The sequence below is a fragment of the Triticum dicoccoides genome, chromosome 1B (assembly GCF_002162155.2).
Source record: "Triticum dicoccoides isolate Atlit2015 ecotype Zavitan chromosome 1B, WEW_v2.0, whole genome shotgun sequence".
Classification (NCBI taxonomy): Eukaryota; Viridiplantae; Streptophyta; class Magnoliopsida; order Poales; family Poaceae; genus Triticum; species Triticum dicoccoides.
Genome location: NC_041381.1, coordinates 117,534,667 through 117,557,257, shown reverse-complemented (window position 1 = coordinate 117,557,257; position 22,591 = coordinate 117,534,667).

The window sequence follows — 22,591 nt, the reverse complement described above, 5'->3', positions numbered from 1 at the left end:
GCTGGGGCCTAGCTTCCTCCGCTTGTTCTTCCCGGTTGATGGTTCGACGGATGGTTGAGTTAACTGAAGCACAAAAGTACCTGGTTCCACAGGTAGCTTGAGGGCAGCACGCTTTGACAGGTAGTCGGCGATGTCGTTTTCCATCCGAGGGACATGCTCTGCCCGTATACCGTCAAAGCTCTCCTCCAGTTTCCTCACTTCATCCACGTAAGCTTCCTTCAACGGGCTTTGATAATCTTTGTTGATCCGCCTCACGACGAGTTGCGAATCACCCCTGACGATGAGCTTTTTGACTCCGAGGTCTGCCGCGATCCTGAGACCGGCAAGCAAGCCCTCGTACTCGACGGTGTTGTTAGTTGACATCTCCCGGGGAAAGTGCATTTGGACTACATACTTGAGGTGCTCTCCGGTGGGCGCGACAAGCAGCACACCAGCACTGGCGCCTTGTAGCGAAAAAGCCCCATCAAAGTACATGATCCAGTTGCAGCTTGTTTCCTTGCTGGGGAGAGTGATCTCCTGTACCTCTTCGTCAGGCATCGAGGTCCATTCTGCAAAGAACTCTGCCAAGACTCTACTTTGAATCGTCGAGGTGCTTTCGAACTTTAAACGGAAACTCGACAGCTCTAGGGCCCATTCCACGATCCTCCCCGTTGCATCTGGGTTATACAGTATCTGTTGCAACAGGAGGTAGGTGACCACGGTGATCTCGTGCGCTTGGAAGTAATGATGCAGCTTCCTCGAGGCCATAAGGAGACCGAATAGCAATTTTTGCACACCCGAGTACCTCGACCTAGCCCCCTGCAAGAGGGAGCTGACAAAGTAAACTGGGTGCTGCACCATTTTCTTCTTCTGCGTCACTTCACCCAGTCGCGCGAGCCCTGTTGCGCTTGCGTCAGCCTCAGCTGGGGACTCAGTCTTGCCGGGACCGAGCCCTGCCGGGGAGGGTTCCGGCTCGCCATCCGTTGACTCTGCCGCTGCCGCTGCCTCTTCGTCGACCTCTCTCTATGCCACTAGTGCGGCGCTAACCACCTGATTCATTGCCGCTAGGTACAGCAGCAACGGTTCTTGTGGCTGGGTGCAACTAGCACTGGGGTAGAGGAGAGGTACTTCTTCAAATCCTGCAGCGCTGCCTCGGCCTCCAGGGTCCACTCCATTGGGCCCGTCTTCTTCAAGATCTTGAAAAAGGGAAGGGCATGCTCCGTGGACTTGGAGATGAATCTGCTCATGGCGGCAACACAGCCAGTGAGCCGACGCACGTCTTTGATCCGTTTAGGTGCCTCAATCTGCTCGATGGCCTTGATCTTATCTGGGTTTGCCTCAATCCCACGCTACGACACAAAGAACCCGAGAAGCTTGCCGGACGGGACACCGAAGACACACTTCTCAAGGTTCAACTTGAGGTTGATCTTGCGCAGGTTCGCAAATGTTTCCTCCAGATCTTGCACAAGTGTTGCTTTGTCCTTGGTTTTGACCACTATGTTATTCATATAAGCTTCCATATTTCTATGTAGCTGGGGCTCAAAACCAATTTGAACTGCTCTTGCAAAGGTTGAGCCAGCACTCTTCAACCCAAAAGGCATCCGTAAAAAGAAATACGTACCACATGGGGCGATGAACGCTGTCTTCTCCTCGTCTACTTTTGTCATGAAGATCTGGTGGTACCCTGGGTAGGCGTCGAGGAATGATAACAGGTCACACCCACCATGGAGTCAACAATCTGGTCGATGCGCGGTAACAGGAAGGGATCCTTTGGACAAGCTTTATTGATGTTTGTGTAATCAATACACAGTCTCCACTTCCCGTTTGCCTTGCGCACCACTACCGGGTTGGCCAACCACGTCGGATGGAGCACCCCCCTTACCAAGCCTGCCGCCTCTAGTTTCCTTATCTCCTCCGTGATGAACTCCTGCCTCTCCAGAGCTTGCTTCCCGACCTTCTTCTTGACGGGCCGTGCATGAGGACAGACAACAAGATGGTGCTCAATCACTTCCCTGGGAACGCCGGGGATGTCGGAGGCTTGCCAAAAAAATACACTTCCGTGATGATACGTGTTTGTCACAATAGGTCGCATTTTTTGTCATGCATGTACATCCATGACAAATTTATGACAGAATCAAGATAGTCATACCTGTGCTGTCGTAGAAGTGTTCCATGACATTACCAAAATATCATCACGGAAGTGTCCACTTCCATGACGATAAATCGCGCGTCACAGAACTGCTTTCGTCAAGGGTGACCGACACGTGGCATCCACCGTAATGGAACGCCGTTAAGCTATTGGGTCAGGTTTTGGATCCGATAACCCGTTAACAACCCCGACCAATGGGGATTTTCCACGTGTAAAATCATCATTGGCTGGAGGAAACACGTGTCGGCACACCGTTGGGACAGGTGTCATCCGCTCATTGGACCGAAGGCGCCTATGATACGGCGACACGTGGCACGGCCCAACAGAGGCCCATTCCTGTGAAAAGGCCGGCCCATTTGACTTGGTCAAAAGGTGGCGGGCCGGCCCACGGAAAGCCTGTTAACGGCCTGTTCGCATATAGCCCATTTACAGCCTGCTAACCCAGGGCCCGTTACGCCCTATCCGAATTAGGCCCAGTAGCGTCATCCGGGCCGTCCAATATGATTCAGCCCGTTTTAACTTCCGGCCCATGTGTGGTCCGTGACTTCTTTCGGCTGATATGAGGACCTTTGTAACTCTTGGCCCATTAACGGCCCATGGTGAAACTGGCCCGTAATGAACAGTGTATCAATTTATACCCATTAACGGCCCGTTATTCCATTGGGCCGTTTCCAGCCCAAGTTATCTTTCGTCCTTCTCAGGGCCCATTGATTCTTGGGCTCATTTGCAGCATTCGGTTACATACGACCCGTTACTATCATTTTCTGCTTGTGGGCCAAATTCAGCCCGTCGTTATAGTCGGCCCGTTTGCGGACCGTTAATACGTTGGGCCGTTTTCATGTCAAAAAAAACCCGTTGGGCTGTTTTCATAGAGTTATCAAATACGGCCTATTAACGCCCCATTATGGTCCACGAATAGCATGGCCCATGATTGGTGAAATGATGATACGCCCCGTAGAAGGCCCATGGATCCTACGGCCCGTATGAGGCCCATGGATAGTACGGCCCGTAGAAGGCCCATGGACCCTACGGCCCGTAGAAGGCCCATTGATCCCTAAGGCCCGTATAGAAGGCCGATGGATCCTACGGCCTGTATAGAAGGCCAATGTTCCTACGGCCGAACGAAGGCCCATGGATCATACGGCCTGCAGGAGGCCCATGGTTACAATAGTCCGTGTGTTGCCATGATTATTTTGGCCTAGTTACCAAAAATAGGCTATTATGGCCACTAGAAAAACACAGAAAAAGAACTGTAGTGACTACAAGCAAACAACTAAATAAGACAATAAGGAAATAAATAAGCAAGCAATTAAGGCTAGCCTATTACCGCTATTACACATATTACATCCACTGGGCATCAAAGTTCACCACCAGTGCAAATATAGGGAACAAAGCAGCATATTACATACACTTGGCCGTCAAAATTGGCCACCAGTGCAAATAAACGTAGCAGTAAAACAAGAGCATAACTGAAACAACGTCAGAAGAGCTCAAGAAACGTTATCCTGGGTATCCACCATGCTGGCAATAAGCTTAGCAAGGTGATTAGCTTTGTCCTGTTTGGCGCTAAAATCCTCCAACGCTTGCTGTTGCACCAGAAAGTATGCATCTGAATGCTCCAGGGACTTCCGCAGTCCTTCCGCTTCTGGTGGCAGCACAGCTGATCGATGTCTTTCAGCTTGTAGTTGAGACTCAAGAAACCAAGCTGATTCAGACAGTGAGTTTGAATAGCTTGTGCATGCGGTAGTGGCCAGTAACTCGAACCCTAAACCAAGACATGACTTTGGGGTTGTCTTGTTGTCTTCAAGATAGTCTCCTTAGCTGTTTTATCAGCTTTGTTGGAGACCAACAAGGATGTGTCACTATCCTGAACCTTATCTGCATTACTTCCTTTGCCATTGCTTAATAAGGCACTCTTCCCCAATATTCTGTCAGCATTCCAAAAGAAGAAACAAGCAGACACATAACAAGTTTAGCATGTACTAGTATATGAAACTCATTTCGGTGAACCAGTTCATTAGTAAGGTGGACAGGATTAAACTACCAAGTCTTCTATTGCCAAGTACTAGTACATAATAAAAGCATCAAACAAACATATATCTATGTCCTATGGTCATTGCATTGTCTTGCCAAATCAAAATAGAGACACGGTTCAAATCATATCAGTTCAAGACAAAGCAGCAGTGAAAGAATACAAAGCGTGGGAAACTACATGACACAACAAGATTTCAGATCGGTACCACGGGTCTACATGTACAACAACACTATTGGCTCTGTTGTGATGCTAGTAATGTGCATGATATGAAAGTCAACTGTATACACAATTGAAATTGAAATCAACAGAGCTATTGATAAGAGCAAACCTGTTAAAGAAACATGCGTGAACATACCTGCTGTGCCATTGGAGTTTCGATTGGATCCTTCAATTTAAAAATAAGTTTGTATCAGTAAATACAGTGATACAAGAGCAAAGCAAACATAGTTAAAAAAGGCGCTCCTAAGCAAGCGCTTAAGCGCGCCTAAGCTCTAGGCGTTGGCAAAACGCATTGTGCATAAGTACGCATAATTTGTGCATAACTGCGCATCAGCATGCGCTTTGGTCAGTAAAGCGCAAGGCGGTGGCAAAATGCACATTTAACGCCTAGCGCTTTTTTGAACTATGATAGCAATGGAATCTTAAATTAGAACAGTCGTTCTTGAGGTTTAGGCACTTGTTCTACATGAACAGAGTACAGTAAGACGCAAGAATAAAATACTTAAAAATAGAAAATGAGCTCATAGACCTTACCAGATTCTTGGTTCGGGACCAGTACAGAACAAGGCGTTCCCAGTCATCGTCCAATAAATGTGTCTCAGGAGAATGTAAGGGAATTTGATGAGTTTCTTTGCCGGTGAAGTACGTTTTCTTCAGGTAATTCCAATACTGCCACCAAGCATTCTTGAAGATAGCAGAGGTATTAGCACAGGTTACCTCATCCTGAGTTTCCAAATCGGTCCTTATCTATAGAGAAAAATGGGAAAATTTGCTGTATTATAACCATCATGGAGGTAGGATGTATGGGACGAAGCAAAGTAATTGCCATGAATAACATTACTTACACATAACTCCTGGACAAACACCTGCAACTGGCATTTTCCTTCATCTTCAGTATAATATTTCCAAGATGGGAAGATACGCACATACGATTTAACAACATCAAATGCGATAGATGCTAAACTACGACTGGCTGGTTGTGCTTCCTCCACAGGAATATGCGTACTAACTGGTGGAGTTGGGGTTCGCCGTGATAGTACTGGCCCTTTGGGCACTGGAGCTGCCTTACTAACTGCTGTTGTTTAGGAGCTCTATGGTGGAGATGGTGTTGTGTCAACAGGAACTGGGTTACTATCGGCTGGGGTTGGGGTTAGATTGGGTGAAGCTGGTTCTCTGTCCATCGCAGTAGGGGTACAATCTGCGAGAGTTTGGGTTATGTGTGGTAGGGCTGGTTCTTGTGCATGTACAACCGGGGTGCTATCTCCACCAAGAGGTAGCACTGTTTTATTTGAAGACCGTGTTTTTATTCCGCTAGATACTGGCATTACCCGCTCCAATTCAAATGGCTGATAAACAGGAAACATAGTTGAATGTACAGACATTGTATGAGAGACAGGTGCAATAGATAGTGTGGAAAAAAGAGGGCATGAAATAGTTGACATGTATTTGTTTAACTAAAACGGATATCATGACATAATTTCACATATATGATGTCTATCTAAACTGGATAGCATAGCATAACATAATTCGAAGATATGATGAATAACTAAACAGGATCACATGACATAATTCACCTACATGTTATCTAAGTAATCAGGATCGCATCATTTAATTCACGTATGTGATTTATATGCTAAACAAAGGGCATTCGATATGATATCTGAACTAAGAACATGGTGTTGAATATTGTGTATATGATGTCTAAACTATGCAATGCAAGACACTGTATGCATGATATGAGCAGTATAACCGTGCAAAGTTAGAGCATCCACCTCAGTGGGGGAATAGGACTGGTCATCTGTCTCTAAATCCATCTCTGAGGAGCTATCGGGACCCAACAAGAGATCTGCTACGACAGGTAGCACTGTCTGCTCTGAAGGCCTTGTTTTCACTCCAGATTTTTCCATCTCCCACCCAAATGGCTGATTCACAGGAAGAGTAGTTTAATGTACAAACATTGTCAACAAATGGAAATGTAATGAAGAAAAGGATGGGCAAGATATCATTCAAATATATGATGCCTGGTTAAACATGATGGCATTGCACATTTCACATATATTATGGCTGGCTAAAAGACATGAGACTGCATATATGATATATAAACTAAACAGGTGGCATTACAGAACATGTCTAAACTAAGCAGATGACATATATGATGTCAAAAGTAGGCACTACAAGGCAACATATGCATGATATGACTAACATCATCATGCCAAGGTAGAGCAAACACCTTGGGGGGTAAATAGGAGTGGTCAGCGGCGTCTGAATACGCCTCAGAACAGATATCTTCCTCTGGATTACAATCTGGAGAGGGGTGGGGAGGGTTTACCATTGAACCCACCATGGAGCGATGTCTGCATGACATTGTATTGCCACGCAAAACTCTTCTCTTTTTCTCTACATGTTTAGCATGACTGTGTACAATATCTGACATGCATACGAAAAAATATGGTGAGATTATGTAAGGAGAGCATGCAGAAATTTAGAGTGATGGTAACAACCAGTGGATCAACATTTTTCCGTTGAACCAAAATAGCCCTACTGGATCGACGTGAATGTATAGTAATAAGTGATGCAACAAGTGTACAACCTCTTTGCCGTAGCCGTGTCGACCTCAGCATCATTGGGTTGGTCGCTGAAGCAGTTGAGTCAGAGGTGGCAGTCGGATGTGTGGAGGAAGATCTGAGGAATCTGTAGACGGCGTCCAGGGCACTGATCTGTTGTGATGGATCGTTCTGTCGTTGGAGCAGCTCCGGTGAGCCGTAAGACGTCAAGGCTGAAGCAGCACAAGACAGACATCGTCAATCTCAAGTGGGATTCTAATAGCATCTCCAATAGATGATGTAAAATGGATGTAAAATTAACATCACCAAAAACCACCTAACTACAACATATGAGGTAAAAACTGTTGACTCTAAACTTAACTGTCGAAACTAAAATTTACTGTGGAATCTGAATGCTACTGTCGAAACTGAACGCAATGGTAGCACAGAGGCACTTGACATGTAGTTTAGGGAGGGCCACCAGTTCATCTTCAACCTGCACCCCCTGAGCCGCCTGCCACCACCGGCCGAACCGCCGGCCCCAGCGCTGCCTCGCCGCCCTGAAACAACTCGCCATCGTTGCCCCGGCCAGCCCTCTAGGCCCCCTCGCACCTACCCTGAACCCTTAGATAGATAGTGGGGTACCTCTTCGGCAAGCCCCTGTCCCCGCTGCGGGTGGTTCTTCCTTAACTCCGGCGAGCCCCCCCAACCCCTGAAAATCGACAGACCCAAAAGTCGATTCAGTCGACTGAAGTGTGGCTTAATCGGAGCAAAGCTGCAGCACGAGCGAGGGGGAGAGCAGCAGCAGCAGCTGGGCGAGCGAGCGAGCGAGCGAGAGCCGGAGTAGCAGCAACAGATCCGGCTGGTATGGACGCCCCCGCCGAAGGGGCCTCACACTAGGAGAGAGCCACCATGGAGATGTCGCCCGCGGCGCCGGCTTCAAGGTAGCCGCTCCATGGGGGTGCGGGATGGAGCACCGTTGGTGCTGGGAGGTCGAGTTAAGGAGAAGGTGCGATGCGATGAGTGTACAACCTCTTTGGTGGCGCCGAGTAGGCCTCGGCTTCGTCCGATGAGTCGGTGAGGATGCTGCGGTTCCGGTGGAGCAGGTTAAGGCGGCGCTGTGGGGATTGAGCAGCCGCGATAGACGAGGCAATCATCGGAGCAGCTCCTTGGAGGTAGAGGACGGGGCGGCTGAACCGGCGGGACGGCGAGATGGACGACGGATCCTCATCCGGGGATGTGGACGAGGGACGTTGAGCTGTTGCGGTGGACGACGTCTTCGGGGAAGAGGCTCCGGCTGTGCATCGGTGACGTGGCGGACGAAGGAAGGTGGGGTTTCGCGGCTGGAGTGGAGAGGTTATGGCGGCCTGGGATTTTGAATGGCGAAAAGGGGGCGATGGGAGGGGGTGAAGCATGACTTAGGGACGCGCTTGTCTAAAATGTAGGGTGTGTTACAAAAGTACCCCCCACCGATTTGAACTAGCGGCCCTTTCGGCTCAGGGTTAGAAGGGGGATTTCGCGTGTCGGGATTTGGCAGTTGGAGGGAGTTTTCGCGCGCGTTGTAATTTCGGGATAGCAAGGCGCGGGTTGTGAAGGCGCCAGTTTTGGGAGTACGATATCTGAATTTTCGGGATATAACAAGACGCGGGTTGAATTTTAGGGACAAGCCTAACATGTAATAATATTGTACTTGTACGTACCAAATCAATTCGCATTTCCCTCAACCAAAAAGAAAACAAAAAAATAAAACTATTCACACCACACAAAGAGAGAGTCTTGCCCCATTTTACTATACAAATGCTATTCAAAGCTACTCCCTCCTTCCATCTATATAGGGCCTAATGCATTTTTCAATGTTAACTTTGACCAAATATTAGAGCAATGATATATGACATGCAACTTACACAAAGCACACCTTTAACTTAGTCTGTGAAAGGTTCTTTCAATGATATAATTTTCACATTGTGCATGTCATGTACTATTAATCTTGTCAATAGTCAAAGGCGGTCTTAAAAATCTCATTACGCCCTATATAGATGGAAGGAGGGAGTATGAATCCATGTTATGTCCGATTAATTTTTTCCGCTTGCTGTATAATGCATGTAACCTACTCATACCAACATTTTAGTGCATTCCAAATGTCTATACTACCGCTGCAATTCGAACTAAATTTGAATTCGTTTCTCTATTTCAATAAGAATCTACAATCATGATTGTTGCCAACTTCAACCATCATAGTTTCCTTCCTATCTGCTAGATATAAATCGGACGGCCTATAATGCAGGATGGCAGGCACACCATCATCAACAACTCTGTTTTTTATAAGAGTAGAGATAAAATATATTAAATGTAGTATAACATGTTCATAAACACACCATGTGTATCACCGTTATATATATTCACACATGCGTCGGTTTAAAACACTATGATAAATTCTTCAAATATCCGAGTTCGCTTTTTATAATGAAGTATATATGATCTCTATTCGTTTTTTACACCCACACAACCCTCTTATCTTTGTAGCTAGCGCTAACTTTCTCTTGTGCATGCACACGCCTGCATCTCTCTCACCCTCCCTCAGCATTCTCTAGCTCCATCGTGCAAATTCATTTTTTCACTTTAGGTCGTTCACCCACGGTGTGTGTAGGCCCCCAGCTCCTTCTTTACGGCACACATCGATCGATATGCCTCTCTAGCCAGGTGTGCCTAGCACAAACACAAGCTTCCCCTCTTCTCTTTTCACCGTCCATGCCTCACTCCCACCACTCTTTTCATCGTTCTCGTACTCGCACACTCCTCCCCGCTCGATATAGTATGCCTCTCATACCACCTCCTACATGCATCCCTCTATCTCTATCCTTCTCCTCGTGCATTTGCTTCTAACACACACATGCATGTATACCGATCGATCTCCCAACATATACATGGATCGACTTTAACTACCCCCCCATCGATCGACGTACCTCACAAGTTATGTCTCTCCTTTCTCTAACAAAGGGCGATTGATCTTCCTATGTAGTTATGTCTGCTTACCACAGCCACATCATCCCCCTCATCATTCGTGCATGCCTCCTGACCCGTCTCTCACACGCACGTGCATAGACAACAAGCAGCCATCTCCTCTCTTATTGATATTGCGGGCGTGCCCTCCGTTTGTCTAGCAAGCCTATCCCACCATTTGTTAGAAGCAACTCCACTACCACCCCCTCCAACACTCTAGCTCTGTCTCTCTCCCAACCTTATTCCTCTCCTGCACATATGCATGGATGCCGATCGATCTCCCTTAATACATGAGGCAGATCGATCTCCTTAATACATGAGGTAGGCATCTCTCCTCCTCCACACATATACTAGCCATTGTACCTCTATAGTTAATTGGGCCTCCCTCTTCCCCCACCACACACCGATAGTCGAGCGCTGCAGGTAGGTATCCATGCCATAGAGACAAACTGCACATGTCCCCTCTCACGTTCCAGTAGGCCAGCCACTCTATATCTTTGATGTGGGCACACACAAATTCGATGGCACTCTTTATCGATCGCGTGCACGCACACACACATCATCCCTCTTTTCAATTCTATGGACACCTCAAGCCGGTGATACCTCCACTCTCTTCTCGTGGATCGCCCCCTCTATATATATGTTATATCCAGGACTCTATTTCACACACATTGCATATGTTACATTTTTTGATTGACCCCCCCCCCCAAAAAAACTCTCAAGAACCCACACACTATGTCTCTCTAGGTTTGTATCTCTCTCACACAACCCCACGTAGGTGGTGTACGTATACAAGAAGAGAATAGGTGCACCGTGCACTCACACTTCGTGCCCAGCCACACCCGCGCGGGTACACGGTGGAGCTCATTTCTTTACGAAATGGCAGCCCGCGTGCTAATTTGAACGCCTATAGCGGCTGTTTACCTAGGGAGGTCGTGTACCACGCCTGCACGAAACAAAGTTCGACTTGACGCATTGCCGCGTTATTTTTAAATAAAGTTATAACACTCAATGGCACGTACACAGAATATAAAACAATTTTTATGGAGAAAAAGGTAGTCCGCTTACTATATACAATGGAGCCCTGCGTGCCTGGTTTGTCGCTCTTCAGAGTATCTCACACAAGGCTGCGGTGGCCTCTCTCTCTCTCTCACCGTTGGTCACTGATCCGGCCGCACCCCGTCCGCCGAGGGAAAGGGAGTGCGGTGGCCTCTCACTCTCTCACCGTTGGTCACTAATCCGGCCGCATCCCATCCGCCGGGGGAAAGGGAGGAAGTGCATCGTTTCTCCGTTCGATGGCGCCGAGGCAGCACGTCCCGATCTGTGGTACAAATCGTTCTATCTAACCAAGCTCTAGCGTGGCAGGGCCTACGCCAGCTGCTCGCAGATCCCGCCCGCCGCCGCTCACCTAGTTACATCCCGACGACCTCCAGGTATCCCCTCCGGCCTTGCTCCACTGCCCGTCTTCCCACGTTGCTGCATGTGGATCTTCCATAGTTCTTTGCCCAAAACGTAGCTCGTCCAGCGTACTTTCCATATTGCATTCTCGTCCTCACACCATTTTAGACAAACACAACCGTGTTGTTATCTTCCCTTAGGGCAAGGAATATGCTTCTTTTTGTCGTCGCATGTGTCATCAACTGTTATTGGCCAGTAATTGTTTCCTTTCTACCTCTTTTTTGCAAACAGGGCTATCCATTTCACCTCGTTGCTATTGCGTCCTTTTGGTGAACTGCACAAATCACTTTTTTCTTAAGAGTGTTTTGTGCAGTTGTACTAAAATGTCACATGGGCAACGTCTCTACATTTCAGTGCGACTGCACAAAGGGAGATTGGTTTTGCTCTATCCTCCTCATCCAACTCCGAGCCTAATCTTCTCCAACTAGTTAGTCTTAAGAGAGACTGCAAAGGTGACTGGCTTCTATTTATGCATTTATTGTTTCATAAGCAGTCCTCTATTATCGTAATCACACTTAATATCTTTGGAACAGGGACGCTCAGCTCTATTTTAGTGGAACTGCACAAAATGATCGGAATGTTGCATGCTCCAGACAGCTACTTTTTTTCCCAACATGCCTTGTTGATTTAGACAGAGCTGGGGGGATGTTGCTGCCAATGAAAGCATGAATCAATTTTAATTTAACACCTTCTCACAACTCTGTCTTCAGTTGTGATGTAATTATTAGCTCTGATCTGCCAATAGTTGACATGCATTAGCAAGGAAGTTAGTTTTTTATTGTTTCCGAAAGAGCATCGATGGCAAGACACACGAAACAGAAGCTAAAAGCTCACACCATTGTACAATTTCATGTCTCGCTGGAAAATTATTTGTATAGTACGTCAATTATGTAAACTAATGATGGAAGCTTGATAGCATTGCCAGAAGCCTCTTCATCATCCGAGTCCATGTGCCATGCACAAAATTATACCCCTTAGTTCCTAAATATTTGTCTTTTTACAAATTTCAAATGGGCATATTTTAGAGTATAGATTCACTCATTTTGCTTTGTATGTGTACTCCCTCCTTTCCTAAATATTCTATTCGTCTTTCTAGAGATTTCAACAAGTGACTATATATGGAGAAAAATGAGAGAATCTACACTCTAAAATATGTATATACATCTGTATGTGCCAGTCCATTTGAAATCTCTAAAAAGAAAAATATTTGAGTAGTCACTCGTTGAAATCTCTAGAAAGACAAATATACTCCGGAGTATATTTAAGAACCGAGGGGGTAGTGCACAACCGCATGGGAGACTCAGCCCGGTCGTTGCGCCGCATTAATAGTGAGTAATGAGCAGTCAAATCGTAAGCCCCACCTTTCCCACTATAAGTTGCTCTGAAGAAGCAACCATCAATACGCTCTTCTTTGAATCCGCTCATACTACTCCATCCATCACTGTTTATACAGCGCGCTTCAAAAAAAAGAAACAAGATCTGTGGGACCAGGGCGACTAGCGATCGGTCTGAAAAATAGCATTGGTAGTTATAGCACGGCGTCTATTACTAGAGGGAATAATGCATACACACATGCATGCAGTGCTTCCACCCCGGGTACACACATGCATGCACTTACTCCACTCCGTAGTTACATGGAGAGAAAATTGTGGACTTGATTGCGGTTACCACGCCCTAATTAATTGAACATTAAACCAAACACGTATAAAGTCTCTCTGGTGGTGGAAATGCATTGAGAGAAATGCATCATAATGAAGCGCGCCCTGTAAACTGTGATGGAGGGAGGAGTAGTATGAAGGTTCAAAACCAAGTACGCGTATGGCCAGTCGGTCAACGCACCTCCTCTTGGCATATCACTGACATGTGGGACAGGAGTTTGGGCAAACCGATCTCAATTGACAGCAAAGAGCCAACCCGTTGTTCCTTGAGAGAGACGAGGAGAGAGAACACACAGACAGGTTCGCATGGAGGCCAAGATATATTCGAGCATGGTTGGTTGATCGATATCATTCATTACATGTTGGGCTGCCGTTTTCTGCCCTTCTCCGGAATAAACGTGTACTTTATCAGAGATAAAACGAAATAAGAGTACAAACGCTCCACCATGCGGTTCTAGTAGTAGTACTACTCGTACTACTACGCTTGGCTCTTCACCTCTTCGTGAAGTCGAACAATGATGGTACTCCACATGTTGGGTACTACAGTGTTTGCCTCTGACAATTTGACACCGAATGGACTGATGCATGTCCACCGAGGGTAGATTGCATTAGTCAAAAGGCGTAAGCGAGCTTCACCTTGTCCTGCAAGCTTCTCCTCGTTCTGCGAGTTGACGGGACACACCAAAAAGTAGTGCTAGTCCATACTCCCTCCTTTCCGGTTAATATGGCTTAATCTTTTTTGCGGGTAAATGAGAGAGCTTTATTCATATATAAGCATTCTTAGGACGATCAGCCAAGACACTGGTCACTAGGAAGCGAGGTACCCCGCAAAAAAGAAGTAGGAAGCGAGGTGTTTCATCAAGCCAGCTCTCGGCCACATTCAAAGTGCAGCAAGCACGGTTCGCACGAAGATGCGCCGTAAGGTTTGCTGACCTTTTTACATGCTGAATAACAAAAAAGAGGAAATATTACCGGGCGCTACTATTTGTAACAGGATATGAGCCAGAATTAAGCGAGAATTATGGCGAGTGTTCCATGCAATCAACTTCCATTATCACATGCGAGAACCCTCGAAGAGAACCAAATGCGTTGAAGATTGCTTTATCACATTTTAAAATTATAATAAGAGTGCAGACGCTCCTCCATCCGGTTCCTAGTACTAGTATAGTACGTACCTTTATAGACTATATTAGTAAACTTTGCGCTTGGCTGTTCGCCTATTCGGGAAGTCGAACAATAGTAGCATTAGTAGTATAGTGTATGCTTCTGGCAATCTGACACCGAATTAACTGTTGCATGTCCACCGCCTGAGCGAGGGAGAGCTTGCATTAGTCAAAAGTTTCTCCTTGTCCTGCGAGCCACCGCGCGCAAGTAATGCTAGTCCATACTGCCTCCTCTCCGATTAATATGGATTAATTTCAAACGAGATAAATACACTGTCTGTCACTGTATATTTGTAAAAATACGGTCAGTGGACTTCATAATATGCTCATTGCGCTCAATATATATATTTTCTGGTGTTTATACGGTCACTAGCTCACCCTGAATGAGTATGTGTGTGCATGCACGTGTAGGTTGAGAACTTAGCGTGACCGTGTGTGTTCCGTCGTGTGCTCGGACATGCATGCATTAGGGCGTCGCGCACGTTTTTGCATCCATGTGTACGTGTGACTGTTGCATACACGTAGGGGGAGTACGTGTAGGGGCCACTAAGGAGCAGTCAAATCACACAGTAAGTTAGTCGGAAGAAGCAACCATCATGTCACTCTTGAATGACACGTACACAATATAAAATGGTTGATATGGAGAGAAAAAGAAAACCACTATATATACACTAGCAGGAGCCTAAGCTACAAGCCTGCTTGCTAAGGTTGCTCTCTTCACAAGCATAGAACGATGGGCCTGATCCCGCAGCTGGGGAAAGGGAACAATGTTCTGCGTAGACGTGGTCGACATCGGCGAGGGAGAAAACCCACAGTCGGTGCGTCCCAATTGGGGGTCACCGCGGTATGGGCCGATGACGCGCCCCAACCACCCTTCTAGCTATAGCCGACGTCCCATGTAGTCCATCTTCCTTTTGGAGCCGGCTTGCTCCACTGTCGTAGCTCCATCTCCATGTCGATCTTTCTCTACTTCTACCGGCTTCTACTTGTGATGAGTTTATGTCTCATGAACTAGTGCCAGTACTATTATTCTAATCACACTTCTTCAATATCTTTGCCATCAGCACAAAAGCATCGTATGATCCGAGGGTGCCAGCCGTCTTTCCTTTGACAGGTTCTACCTGGCTAGGGAATGAAATCATGTTTAGGGTTTAGGGTTTAAGTCGTAGTGACCCCATCGGCAGTTTTTCTTTCGTACATGCTTTCACAACTTTTTTTCTTTAGTTGTGAAGTAAATATTGGCTATGATCTGTGAATCATTGAGATGCATCAGCATGCGTGTTAGTTTTCCTTTGTATTTGATGGAATGTTGTAACGGGGCAACCTTGGAATAGGAATGAAAATGGAGTGGAAAGTTTCTGTTTTTTTGGAGAAAAATGGAAATAGAGACAAACCAACGTTTCGTTTCGTTGGATCGCGCCATCGAGCAAAACCAACATTTAAATCACGTCTGTCGTGTTCGTGTCTCACCCTCCTCCATGGCTCGACCCCACACGGTCACTCGGCATGCCACTCACCACAAACCGAGTATATGATAACTTTCCCACCTGCTTGTAGATGGATCGCGCCATGGAGTACTACTAGAACAACTTGAAGAGATTAACGAGTTGGGGAAGGACAGCTAGCTGTAGCACGGACTCCCAAGAACTTTTTACATGCATGTTGTAGCCGGCCATTGCAACCTTTGAACGCGGAGCAGCCGCGTGCACCCGAAAGCGGCACGGGCGACACTCTCTCAGCCGGCGCCAGTGAGAGGTCGCGTCCGCTCTGGCCGGGCATGAATGCGGCACTGACCGTTTCGGGAAGGAAGCACGCGCGGGTGATGAAGAGGGTTCGGGTTGGTCAGGACCGGCCGTGGTAGCGGTCCGGACGTGCGCAAACAAGAGATGCTGTACGTTAATATTGCTGCGTATATAATGAACAACATAAATAATGTGCCAGTTGGACAAATATGATTGGAGATGGAGATGGAAATGGAATTTTACGTAAACACGGACATGCATGTCTATGTCTATGTGTGTGTGCGCGACGACTCTCGCGACCTGGAAGCGGGGGCGTGTTTTTGATCGAGTTTTCTTTCTTGGTAAGTTAGAAAATCAGTTTGTCTAATTCACATCTAGATGTTATTTAAAGATATCACATCTAAGCTCCCACAAGTATATAATGTAGCAACAAGAAACAAACAAAACTAGGACAAAAAAATAGACCACAAACAGAGTGGACATCAACTTAGATGTGACATAACTATGTCACATCTAGATGTGTCCTAGACAGACCCTTAAAAAATTGTCCGCCAGTTTTCATTTCTTTTTTCCGGGAATGCGCGTATTCTATTTAAAACCACTGCTATGGAGAGATTTTTTTACTCCATTATAGCCTATTGTTTGATAGAGTTTCTCGCGTCTCGCTCTCTCACCCCCTCCATATCAAAACAAGATGACAGTGTCCAGTCTATCTCTCTCCTCACCGGTGGTCACAGATCTGGCCGAATCCCGTCCGCTGCAGGAGGTGAGGAGGTGCAGTGTTGACGTTGTCGCCGTCGGCGACGGAGGGAGCCGATGTGCACCATCCTCTCGGAGCCGGCGCTGGCGCGGACGAAGATCCTCCACGCCCTTGTTTGTTGCCATCGTGTGGGCAGATCCCGCTCGCCCGCCTAAACGACATCTTGCCCACCTGAGGTATAACTTCTTGTACTGGTGCAGCTCCCCAGGTCGCCGCGTGCAGGTTTTCTTCTATGCGACTACTCCCCAGCTCCCCATGCATAGTAGCTAGGGTTCGTCGGCTGGTCCAACATCACCTACTAGTACTATTATAGAGGAAATGCCACTCGAAAAGTTGTCCTGATTTATGCCTCGGTGGAGGCATACATGTTGTTTCAACAAAAAGTACATGGTGGTTGTGCGGTCATTGTCTATATGGTGGTAGTACTATCACTAGTTAAATGAAGAAATGCTTTTTTTCTCGGGTATCCTGGTTTAGTTCCCATCAAGATATAATTATGATGCTTCTGTTTGTTGGTGTACTTTTCATTAACCCTTTTTTATATTTTTGGAAACAGCGATGCGTGTCTCCATATCCGGGCATGTCTTCCTCAATTTTAGTGGAACTGCACAAAATTGGTTGGCCATTGTTGTTCTGCCTCACTATCCTCTGCCACCTGGTTCTTCCTTCCTCGAGCTTGATTACTGAGAAGAAACAGACCACAGTGAGGATTTGTCGAACTTCATAGGTGCCTCACCCAAACTTGATGCCAAATGGATGATGCATCACCATGATGACCTATTGATGCTCATGGTCGCGCCTCATGGTTGCGTTGGCTGGTGAAGCTGATCCATTTTCAATGAAAAACAAGCTGTCTTCCATCAGTGCTCTTTGCTTGTTACGCACAAAGATGATATCCTTCGTCAGTTCACCTTGGTTGCGTTGGAGACACAGTCGTCTTTCACGTTGGTGCAATTTTATCACACAATTGGCTATGAACCAAATGTTTCCTCAAAGAAGGATCGACATTGGTACTAAGAGCATAAGTTTTGTATTGATTTCTAAGCCTTCTCACAACTTTGTCTCCAGCTCCCCTATAATTTTATTTGTCCAGCTATTAACTTTGATTAAAAAATGGTGTGGACTAAAAACCCGGATGGACATAGTAGCCCTCCATTTTTATTTACTCCGCATATTAGATTTGACTGAAGTCAAACTTTGTAATACTCTCAAACCTTTCCGATAATTGAAATTAAAATTCTTTATTTGTACACACTCTCACAGGTTTCCGATAATTTGGCGCATGTGTGGTTGTTCACTTAAGGGAGGGTAGTGTACCACACGTGAAGGATAGGAAGTGCGACCAGGACGCATGGGCGTGGATCATTAGTTCATCGGAAGTAGTACTAGTTTTCTTCATTGTACATTAAATAAAGAGTTTCGTTTCATACTTACACAATTTAAAATGATTGTTATGGAGAGAATAAGAAAACCACTCCACTATATATTAGTCGTATACACACGAGAGTACTATATGGACGCAGCTTCATTGACTTAGTGCACCTGCCTTTGGGTTTATGACAGGTGGGCCCAAAATGTGGCTGGCTCACCTGTCATACAGCCAAAAGCAGATGGAGTGAAGGCACCGGAGCTTAGTCCATACTACATTAGTATATATATAAGCGGGAGCCTTAGCGCTTGTTCACTAGGGTTTGCACCCTCGACACGCTCGCCGCAATACATATATGTTACACGCTGGAGGCTCAGCGTTCATTTGCTAGGGTTTGCTATATTCACAGTCTCTCACCCTCTTTTCACACGATCTAAACAAGATTATGTTGGCCTCTTGTCTCTCTCTCCCCCCCACAGCTGGTGAAGGAGGCCTCCGTATCCCGTCGCACCGGGAAGGGGAGGAGGTGCAGCGTTAACTCTATCGCCTTCGGTGAGGGAGGCAATCCACTGCCGGCTGCGCTGTTCTCTTTCAACCAGCGCCTGTGCGGGAGGGCCACCGACCCCTTCTTCCTTACTGCCGTACATAGTGTGGGTAGATCCGGCCTCCCGCCGCACGCCTTGCCACATCCCGACGACCATAAGGTATAAGTTTCTTTGAAACCATCGTTGGTCTAGCTGCATGTGGATCTTTTTCGATCTATAGTCGAATCTAGGTCTTGGTTCAAAGAGGAAAGAAAGGTACGGTGGGGTGGAGCATAAATCTAGGACGTGGTTCAATGAGGAAAGGAGGGAGGAAAAGTAGTATAGACTGGCTATCCAGCCGCTTTGTTGGTCGAAAAGGGAAAAAGGGGGTAACCCAGTACACACATCTGTAAGGAACCAATCTCTTTGTTGAAAAGGGAAAGAAACTGGGGGGGGGGTCGGGTAGTTTGTGCAGGACTAGACTTGCTCCCCTCACATAGGAAAAAAGTTCAAAGAGAACAAATATGGGACCAACACAGATATGCTGCTTGGCTACATACTCTGCATCACCCATTTATACGTGTGGACGCACATGGTGCTAGCATGTCCCATACATCTATTTTGCTGTTGTTAATCTAAGAATGCCGTCGGAAAATTGAAGCAATGCCACTGTTAAAAGTAAACTACATTTTTTAACGAATGTTGTTTCAAAAGAGTGTCTATGTTAATATGAATCAATGCAACCGTTTTAGAAATGCTACTATCCTACTTTGTTTTCCATCCAAGATAAGTTAGATGCTTCTTTCTGTCACCGTTTGTTTCATCCTCGTTTATCGACAAGTAATTGTTTCCTTTTTTGCCTCTGTTAAAACAGGGGTATCGATTCAACTTGTTGCTATTGCGACATTTTGCGTCGCTGCTCGAAACACTTATGTTTTAAGAGTGTTTTGTGCAGTTCAACTTGAATGTCACACCGGTGACTTTGCTTAATTTTGGTGGAACTGCACAAAAGGAGATCGAGATTTGTTTCTAGTGTTCCTGTTGAGTTGTTTCAAATCTTGGTCTCAACCACATGATATCTATTCAACTTGTTGCTATTGCGACATATTGCTTCGCTACACGAAACACTTTGCTTGATTTCAGTGCAACTGCACAAAAGGAGATTGAATTTCCTATTCGTGTTAGCAGATTCGTATTTTATCCTGGTGTTCTCATGAAAGGTCAGTACAGGCCTTCATCCACATGATTGTGCAGTGTGCTTTGAGATGTTGTGCTACTTGTATTGGTACTGTTTCAATTAAATGTTGAATTGAAGCTATTGTATTGCTGTCTTTTCCCATTAAGTAGTGAACAAAAATGGGACCAACCCACACATGATGCTTGTTGCTTTGTTACAACAAACTCTGCATCACCCCCTTTATAAGTATATGGAAGCACATATTGTTGTTGCGCCCACTCTCCCCTGGAACTGTTTATGCTTTTCGTTAATCTAATGCTGCTGGTAAAATTAAGCAATGCCACTCTCAAAATTAATTAACTACTGAATCAGTTCAAAACTGCAACACTTGTTAGGAATGGTACTATCCTGCTTTGTAGTTCTTTCTACATGTTTAACCAAGGTATTGTTAATATAATGTCTCTTTAAATATGAATCAGTTGCATTGTTTTAGGAATGGTACTTTTCTGCTTTGTCGTTCTTTATACATGTTGAACCAAGGCATTGTTAAGATAATGTCTCAGTCAATATGAATGAATCACACTAATGGAGAATTGCTACTCTCCTGCTTTGTTTCCCATTAAGACAAGTCATCAACCGTTATTTCTCAGTAATTGTTTCCCTTATACCTATTGTTGCTTACAGGGATATCAAAATTAAAGCTCAGTTTTATTCCAACTTCGATTTTAGTTGAACTGCACAAAAGGAGCCAATGTGTCCAAGGCAAACTGCTGCGTTACTGGCTCCAGTTGGTCGTTTCACTTTGCAGAAAGAAGCAGTCACTGGATGCGGTACATTACAGAAGGAATGACCGAGAAGCTTTACAGAGTATTATTAGACACCGGTGACATGACTAGTCTGCAGAGACCATTGGAAATTTAACAACACATGGAGTGCCCTGGGCAAAAAGTGCCCAAGCAAGTACAAGAAGCTAAGACAGGACAGGATCATAGGCATTACATATTTTGAATGGGAAAAGCTTGTCAAAGTTTAATCATTGATGTTAGCAAGAAGGCGTTACTTTAATATATTGGAATTGGAAAACCTTGTCAAAATTTGCTCATTGATGTTAGCAAGAAGACATTAGTTTAATATATTGGAATTGGAAAACCTTGTCAAAATTTGCTCATTGATGTTAGCCAGAAGACATGCATTTGATATTTTTGAGTGGGACGCCCCTGCTGTGAGCAGCATCAAGTGTTTTTTCCTATTCCCGAGTTCAGTTTAGAAGTAAATAGTTACTCTGCTGGGATATTCCTATGTTAAGAGTTTGTTCTGAATATTGTCTATGTAATGCTAGGCCTTGTGTTTGATTGCAAAGTTGAGCTTGGAATGTTGTGGCATGCGGCATCACGAGCTGTTCACCATGCCTCCTGAGAATAATGCTTCGTATTGTTTTGCATGTCGATCTAATGCCAGTGATTTGCTTGTTAAGAAGATCCTCCTCTTCTGTTGTTTCCGTGCGTAAGAAGTTCATCGTCTGATGTTTCATTCATAGCCTATACGACATGTCGGGTAGGTTAGACATGCAACCATATGATCTTCCGACCAACTCACGATATTAGGCCGTGATTGGATCATCGTTTTCCAACCAAAACCGCTTGTAAAACTGACGCTTGTAAATTAAAGCAGATGGTCTCGGGCGAAGGCGCTTGGTTGGTCGATTTCGACTAGTAAAATATCGGAAGTACTTCACACACGATAAAAACGCTGAACGACACTCGGATGATTGCTAATCTAGCCGTTAGCTGCTATTTCAGCCTTGCCCATGGATGGCATGATATGGACGTCGTGCATGTATCGTCTGGTAATGTCGTCCATATAGCAATGCTCGTAAAATATACACTGGTCTCTCAAATTACACGCGTAACCCGCCAGTTTTACTTACAGACCCCGGGCCTTCCGATGACGAGTAAATTACACTTGTATGTTAATACAGGTTTGAAATAAACCAGAGCTCCCAAGCGCGGCCTTACCGTTTCATGCCGTCTCAGTTTCTCGAAGGTGCTCATAGGTGTCCGATGATCCTGGCTTCCTGAATGAGCAGCGGGCGCTGTATCAGACCTCTGTAGGGCCCGCGAGGCCCTCTCCATTGTCCTTCGAGTTGTTGCGCTCGCCGTGGCGCCGAGCATTGTTAACATGGTCAATGAACATGAGGATTCAGGAGATGACTTTATTTTGACTCGATGACACTAGGGACCCACTAGGGCCATAGCCATACATACGCAAGTGCCTCCTTATTATGTACAACTATATTTTTTTTGCTTTCTCCTGGTTTCCTGACATGACGGTCCCACACCATTGTCAACCTATGTACTCAATATAAACGAGAGAATTGCACAAGGTGCAGCCGACAGCTGGGACCAAGCAGCTCGAGCAGTATTTGTGTTTTTGAGGCGTGAGCACTGCAGAGTTTTTCTTGGCGATGATTTCGTTGTTGTTCAGAGGAGAGCAGGGTATTAACTGGGCGGGCTGTGGCCCGTCTAGCCCAGGCCAGATATCCAGCCCAGATACTACTTTTTTCAAGATGAAAATGGCTAGCCCAGCTAAACGTCTTTTTGAGGAATACCCAGGCAAGGTCAACTTGTTATTCTTCGCCCCGCTGGGCTACAAATCTTTCCTAGGAGGGATGCATTAGGCTTAACAGGAAAATGGGCTTTAAAAATAATAAATGGGATGTAATTATAAAAACTGGGCAGTAAGTATAAAAAAAATGCACCAAACACGAAATTAGTTTATAAAATATTATTTATGGATTTTGAAAATCTTAAATTTT